Source organism: Penaeus vannamei, chromosome 3, assembly GCF_042767895.1.
Source record: "Penaeus vannamei isolate JL-2024 chromosome 3, ASM4276789v1, whole genome shotgun sequence".
In the NCBI taxonomy this organism is placed as follows: domain Eukaryota; kingdom Metazoa; phylum Arthropoda; class Malacostraca; order Decapoda; family Penaeidae; genus Penaeus; species Penaeus vannamei.
In genome coordinates this window covers 39,215,282-39,222,781 of record NC_091551.1, presented here as the reverse complement: position 1 = coordinate 39,222,781, position 7,500 = coordinate 39,215,282, and positions in this window count along the sequence as shown.

Below are 7,500 nucleotides of genomic sequence, written 5' to 3'. Positions count from 1 at the left end.
TTACTTCCTTGTAAAAGATTTAAGGATCATTATTTTGCTTCCTCTCTCAATGTTAGTAATTACACAGATCTTGGCAGTACTACACAGAACATTGCAGATTTTAAAAAAATTTGTTGTGCTCTTAATTTTCAGAAAAGTGCTGAAATTTGTTTGCTTTTACAGCCTTAATCCCAAGTCACTGTTATCTGTTTTCTGAATACATATAGATTTTGAAAAGATGAGCTGCTATACTTTTTTAAACGCCTCCCAAGACCAAAAAATGGAAAAAATACATAGATAGAAACTGATTAAGATTAGGAAAGTCCGTGTTCACTGCAAAAGTCTGTCAAAGCCATGACAAGAATTTTTGTAACTGGTATGATTAGAAGAAAGAAATAAAGCAATAATAAATATTGAAACTAATGATTGATGTGAGATGTAGTATTTTCAATGCTCATTATTGATAAAGTGGTAAGATTGTTGGTGGCATGTGAGTGTAACTAGGAAAATTATACATAATCTTTGTTTCTTTTACCTTTCCCTTGCTGCCACCAATAAACTAAGCATACACCAATTACCATTCTTTATATAAGCATGGTAACACACCTTCACTTTTTACCTATCTTATGTGAATTGCATATTGTAATGAAACTCGGTTGTTTCATTAAAGCAAAAAAAAATGGAATGACAATTGGAAATGATGATTATTTTGAGTAGATAAGAAAATCATGGAGTAATGGCTATACGTATGTGCTTGTACGACTTAAGTAACAAGAGTCACCCTCCCAAAACCTAGCTCGTCATTGTGGGAGGGCTTAGAGAAGGGGACTGAGACCCAATGGAGGTGAGTACTCTACCTAGGGCCTCAGCCCTTGCCTCAACTAATTTTGCTTGATCCTTTCATCTCGCTCTTCCTCTTCCGTATCTTCTTTATTCTTCTTCTATTCCATTCCTAAGGTGAGAGCCGTGTTGAAAGGATGAAAGGATGGCATTGTGTCAGTCATGAACGTCTCGGGAGCCATGGACATAGTATTCCCCCTTGGTTTATTACTTAGCCCTTACCTCTTATGGGGACCCAAAGGGTAGACCATTTCTTTTTGCCAGTTTATTCAGGCTCACCATGGCCAGTAATGAAGATTCTTTATCCTTAATAGAGGCATTAAGACTTGCCCCTTCATTAAATAGCCTATCTGAATTTGACTTTGATGCATTTTCCACCCCTGCCCCTCCTTTGACTACAGATCTGACCACCGATGCTAATACCCGCTCTTCGATGCTTACTTCAACCCCTAGAAAATACCTTTTCCTCATCCCCAACATTCTCCTCTTCATCCCCCTACTGCACAACCCTCTTCAATGTCAACCCTCTCTTCCCTTATTAATACTTCATCCTTATTGTCCTCCACTTCACACCACCCCCATCTTCCTCTCGCCCCCTCGTCCTTATACTACTCCTACCTCAAACTTCTGGCAATTTTATGGCTCAGTCAAGTGGGATCGATTCTTTGTGATTCCCCCCACAGCCCCCCATTCTGAGGTCACCCTTCTCTTTCAGCAGTTCCTCCAGAAACAAGTAGGCAAGGTTACCTTTTCGCAGTCGTTTTGATCATTCACGTTTTGTCACGGTTACATCTGAAGCATCGTACTATCTACCCTAACTGACCTTATTGGCTAACCCATTCCCTGCTGAACCTCACCCAACTATTAATGCTGGAACTGTTTCTATTCCCTAATGCTTGTCCCACATATAACAAGGACTGGTCAGACTGTGAAAATACCCCTACTTTCCTGCCTTGATGAATTTGATGCAGTGACAGTACAGTGTTACTCTTCCTCCTAGAGGCCAACGTCAAAATCCACATGTCAATATTGCCAAGATGAGCTTCTTTAGACAAGACCTCCCCCATGAGGTTTATACTGGTGGATTGTCTTATCATGTCCGACAATATCAATCCCTTCCTGTCAATGTCAAAAATGTTGGAGCTGACCTGCCTATAAGTTTGAATGTGGTAGCAGTCCTCAGATGTAAACTATGCTCTCACTCAACGTGAGGCCAGACAGGAAGCATGATGACAAGGTTTTTCTCTCTCAATCTATTCCAAAACAGTCCTACGCTCTGCTGCCCCACCATCTACACTAGATATGTCTGCATCTCCCTAGGTATCTTTTCCCTATGCTCAAAACCTACGTCCTATCCACCAGTTAAATCCATTTTCCATCCTAAATCCAGATACTCCAATCTTACCACTCTACCGGATACCTACCCCCTCTCAATTTAGTTGTAGTACTAGACAATCTAAACGTTCCACCCACTCCTCCTCCTTCCCAAGTTCCCTCCACCCCCCTTCCTCCTGCACCCTCTCAACATACTCCACCCCCTCTACCGCTTCCACTTGAATACTCTCACCTATCCTCTTTATCACAACAGTGTCCTTCTCCAGACATTTTTTCTGATGCTTCACTGCCTTCCCCAGTCTCCCTTTCTCAACCCCTGATTCTTCTCCTACTTCTCCAACAGCCACCTCTGTTTTGCTTGATCAATGTCCCCACCTCTTCCCAGTCAGATATATATTGCAATTCACTTAGTGCTCACCTTTATATCTCTCCAACCCCTTCCCAAAATATCTCATCCTCTCAAACCATCCCATACCACTTAAAACCAACCCCCCCCCCCAATCCTTCCCCCACTATCCCTCCCACTCCCTCCTGATACACACGTGAATCTCTTTATCACAATACCCCTTCCCAGACCCCCCGCTGTCCCTATTGAACCCCCAGACACTACTCCTTCACCTACTCCTGATCCTTTATCTCAACCCTCAGATACCTAATTCCCCTACTACTAAGACAACCATATCTACCGTTGTCACCTATTATCCTCTATTCCTTCCCAGTCACAGATACAATACAATTAATTTAATTGCTCTACTTTCTTAACCTTCTCCCATCTATTAATCAACGCCACCTCATTTACTTCTCTCCTTTCCCCTTTTCATTACCATACTCTCCTACAACACCCTCTAATCTTTGATATGCAAATAATCTCCTCCCCCTCCCCGGATTCTTCTCTACTCTTCAACATCGCCTTACCCTCCCATTTATAACAATTTCGCTCTAATTCACTTGCTTGGCTATTCCCCCTTTTCACTATCCTACTATCCTATAACGTTCTTAAACCTTTGACATCCAACACATTTGGTCGTCGTAATTCTTGGGCGTCTTCGTACGTGCCATGTGTGCTAATCCAGTATTAAAGTTTCATCCAGATCTCTAGTGAGCATGCGCGTTGCAGCGTCCAGGATTAACTTTTAATGTACTTTTTAGACCAGGCTTTAATATTAAGCTCATATTTTAATCCTGCACATGCGCAGAAGGGAAAGTTAATCCCACCAATCATGTACTGTTACGCCACGTGTCGGTCATGAACTTCATGGGTGCCATCGTTATTTTCGGCACAATATCGATCGTCTTAGAATTTTCATACTTAGTATTTATTATGAAAATAGATTTGTATACATTTACACAAATGAGCAAATATTCTGATAAAGGAAATAACTTATGGTAATGAAGATAAAAAACAATATAATCCTAATGAGGAATCTTTGAAGTTCAGAGGCTGCGGGCATAGAATTCATATTTCCAAGTTTGTGAAACAAAAAATTTATGGTCAGGGGCACACAAGTTGGCATTTTAACAGATGTGAACCTGTGTTTTAAAGAAGAATTATGTGCTGAGATTTTCTCAATTACTTTACTATAAAATTAACAAATATACTTTTCTATGGACCTCCTGAACAGCATCCTGAAGAAAACATGTTCCCTCCTCTTAACATGATTCAATGCAGCAAGAGCTGTCTGAGGAAACTGCGCGATGGATATTAATTGCGAATGTCATTTTTGTACTTGAGTGTCATTGAAATAAAGATTGATTTTATAATTGTTAGAGCAGTTTCGTTACCCATTTTACTACTATAAACAGAAGATCGTTATCAAGAAAATAGGATATTTCATAAATAATCCTGTTTCCTATAAGCCTACTTCAGGCCGCTGGTAATTATCATATGAAGATCAAACTGTCTGAAGAATTTAATCTAATCCCTATAACAATCACCTTTTCTCCAATCTATAAAAAAAATGAATATCAGTTATCAGAAAAATCTTTTAACAATGCAGTGTCTGAATGCAAATTGCAAGGTTTATTTATCCAAGTAAATTTTATATCGGACTGCAAATCTTTGGGCAATATCTTTAAAACTGTCTTCTATATCATATGCGTAGGGACATGAAGGGTGAATGTTGATTAGATATCTTTTGGATGATTTTGTTGCTTATTTCCAGGTATGAGTGCATGACTTGCTCCAAATTATGGGTGAAGAGAACATTGCACAGAAATGTTTCAAAATACCACAGATTTTTCAGCAATAAAAAGACAACATACCTCAGCTCCCACCCTTAAGATTCCAAACAAATGATATTTGAAACAGATAATCTTGAAGAAATGTGTACAGAAAATAGAGGTACGAAATTGCTTACTTTGGTATGATGCTAGTCTTACTTTTCAATTTTGGGAACATTGGGAGGCATAAAGAATTGATTAATAATATGATTAAGTTTTAAATGCCTTGTCTTCAATCATATATGTACGTCTGGGATGAAGGGAAGGAAAAGGTGGTCTTCAGAAGCATCTGAGAAGTTTATAATGTTATTTACAGAGCACTTTGAACAATTAGGAGGCAAAGCAGTGCAGAGATAAAAAAAAAATAAAAAAAGGCATAAGATAATTAACATTATGAAAACATTAGTGTCTCAGTTACATGAAATACACATTGAATATAATAGATATTTTGAATTCTAATAGATGACTAAAATAGTGTTTTGAAATATGATTACCAAAAACACGACATTACAAAAGAAAAAAACATGAAATCTCCCAAAAAGAGCGAATTTCACGCGCGACATTTCTCTTCTCCGACATGTTTACATGATAACTGTGGTGATAGAATAGTGAGTACGACAGTTTGTACTGAACACTATTGCTCGTTCGGCGGCGGAGAGTGTCGCCCCTGGTACGGACACGGTGGATTAGGATTAAACTAAATACGGTATTAAGAATTAAGGACGCTACAGAAGGCGCTCCTTTTCATTCTCCTTCTTGCCCTTTCCGACGCAGTACTTCACCATAGTGCCACATGACCTTTGACGTCTTGCACATTTATTTTCTAAACATTAATTAATTAATTAATTAACAAGAGTCAGCGATCAAAAAGTTGCTTCATCTTGGATGTAGTCTTGTTCGTATTGGGTAGTGGTATTTTACATCATATAAGGTCATCCTTCATTTATTGTTCAGAAGTAGATATTTGTTAGTAAAACTCTCTCTCTCTCTCTCTCTCTCTCTCTCTCTCTCTCTCTCTCTCTCTCTCTCTCTCTCTCTCTCTCTCTCTCTCTCTCTCTCTCTCCCTCCCTCTCTCCCTCTCTCCCTCTCTCTCCCTCTCTCCCTCTCCCTCTCTCCCCTCTCTCCTCTCTCTCTCCCTCTCTCTCTCTCTCTCTCTCTCTCTCTCTCTCTCTCTCTCTCTCTCTCTCTCTCTCTCTCTCTCTCTCTCCCACTGTCTCTATCTCTCACTCTCCCTCTCTCTCTCTCACTCTCCCCCTCTCGCTCTCCCTCTCTCTCCATCCCCCCTTTCCCTCTCTTTCTCCATCCCCCCTTTCCCCTCTCTCCATCCCCCCTTTCCCTCTCTCTCCATCCCCCTTTCCCCCTCTCTCCATCCCCCTTTCCCTCTCTCTCCATCCCCTTTCCCTCTCTCTGTCCCCCTCTTCCCCCTCTCTCCATCCCCCTTTCCCCTCTCTCCATCCCCCCTTTCCCTCTCTCCAATCCCTCCTCTCTCCATCCCCCTTTCCCCCTCTCTCTCCATCCCTCTCCCCTCTCTCTCCATCCCTCTCCCCCTCCATCCCTCCCTACCTCCCTTGCTCTCCCCTCTTCCTCCCTCTCCCACTCCCTCTCTTTCCTCCCTCTCCCCTCCTCCCTCTCCCTCCCTCTCATCCTTTTCCCTCTTCGTCTCCACTTCGATTATATTATGTATTATTAGTGCAAATAAGGTCATGAAGTCCCTTTTGAATATACGTAGAAGAGAGTGTCTCCCGAATTGGGTTAGTCTTACCTCAGTATTGAGAAAAGAACTGAAATGTTTGTGTTCGTTCCGTAGAGTTGAAACTTGTAAATCACTCATAGTATTTTTTATACACAACGCAAGAAGGCGCCTTTAAACACGCACGCATACGCACGCACACACACACACACACACACACACACACACCACACACGCACGCACATACACACACACTCTCTCTCTCTCTCTCTTTCTCCTTCTTTTCGTCCTTTCTTTCTTTGTTTATTTTTCTTTCCCTTGTTTTCTCTTCCTCCTCCCACCCCACCCCACTCTCTCTCTCTCTCTCTCTCTCTCTCTCTCTCTCTCTCTCTCTCTCTCTCTCTCTCTCTCTCTCCTCCCCACTCACTCACTTTCACTTTATTCTCTCCCTCTCTCTCTCCAACTCACTCTCTTTCTCTCTCACTCTTATTCTCTCTCTCTCTCTCGCTCTACCTCCCTCTCCGCTCTCTCCCTCTCTCTCTCTCTCTCTCTCTCTCTCTCTCTCTCTCTCTCTCTCTCTCTCTCTCTCTCTCTCTCTCTCTCTCTCTCTCTCTCTCTCTCTCTCTCTCTCTCACCCTCCTCCCTCTCCCTTTCTTTCCCTCTCTCTCTCCCTCTCCCTCTCTCTCTCTCTCTCCCTCTCTCTCTCTCTCTCTCTCCCTCCCACCCTCTCTCCCCTTCCCCCTCCCTCTCCCTCTCCTTCCCCTTCACCCACTCTCCATCCCAATACGCACACGAACTCGATACATAACAGCATCTTTTGCAGGAAAGATGACAGTTAAGTGATTTGCGAGAAGAGCGAATGATTGCCAGCGGTGAACGAATGCGAACATGGAAATCGCTTTCTCAGAAAATTATCAGCTTTAAAGATTTCTGCACGCTGAAAGTGCACAATTTTGTAAACTTTTACTCGACTATCCACTCCATTCTCAATCGTTCTTATAGGTCTCGATAAGCCTCTTGGAAAATATCATAAAGATTTCACACACTGAAAGTACCAATTTTTAAAACTTTTACTTGCTTATCCACTTCAGTCTCAATCCTTTTTATGGGCCTGATAGTTTCTTAATATTCTTGAACGTGATTTTTGTTTTGTTTCAAATGTAGATCAAGGTCACGTGATCATTTTTATAAGTGGAGATGTCTTTGGTCTCATTTGATCTACTTTTGCCTTGTTCCGATTTTTGTGTAATTGTTCTAAATACTTTTCATGCCGAAGTTTCTTTTGATGAGAATATATAATCTGAAAAAAAAAGAAAAGGGTATGAGTCATCCAATGACATTTATAAACAATTCATAGGAAAAGAGAAATGAAAATATGGAAACATATATAGTGTGTATATAAATACAGGTATATTATATTATACGTCTAGTCACTT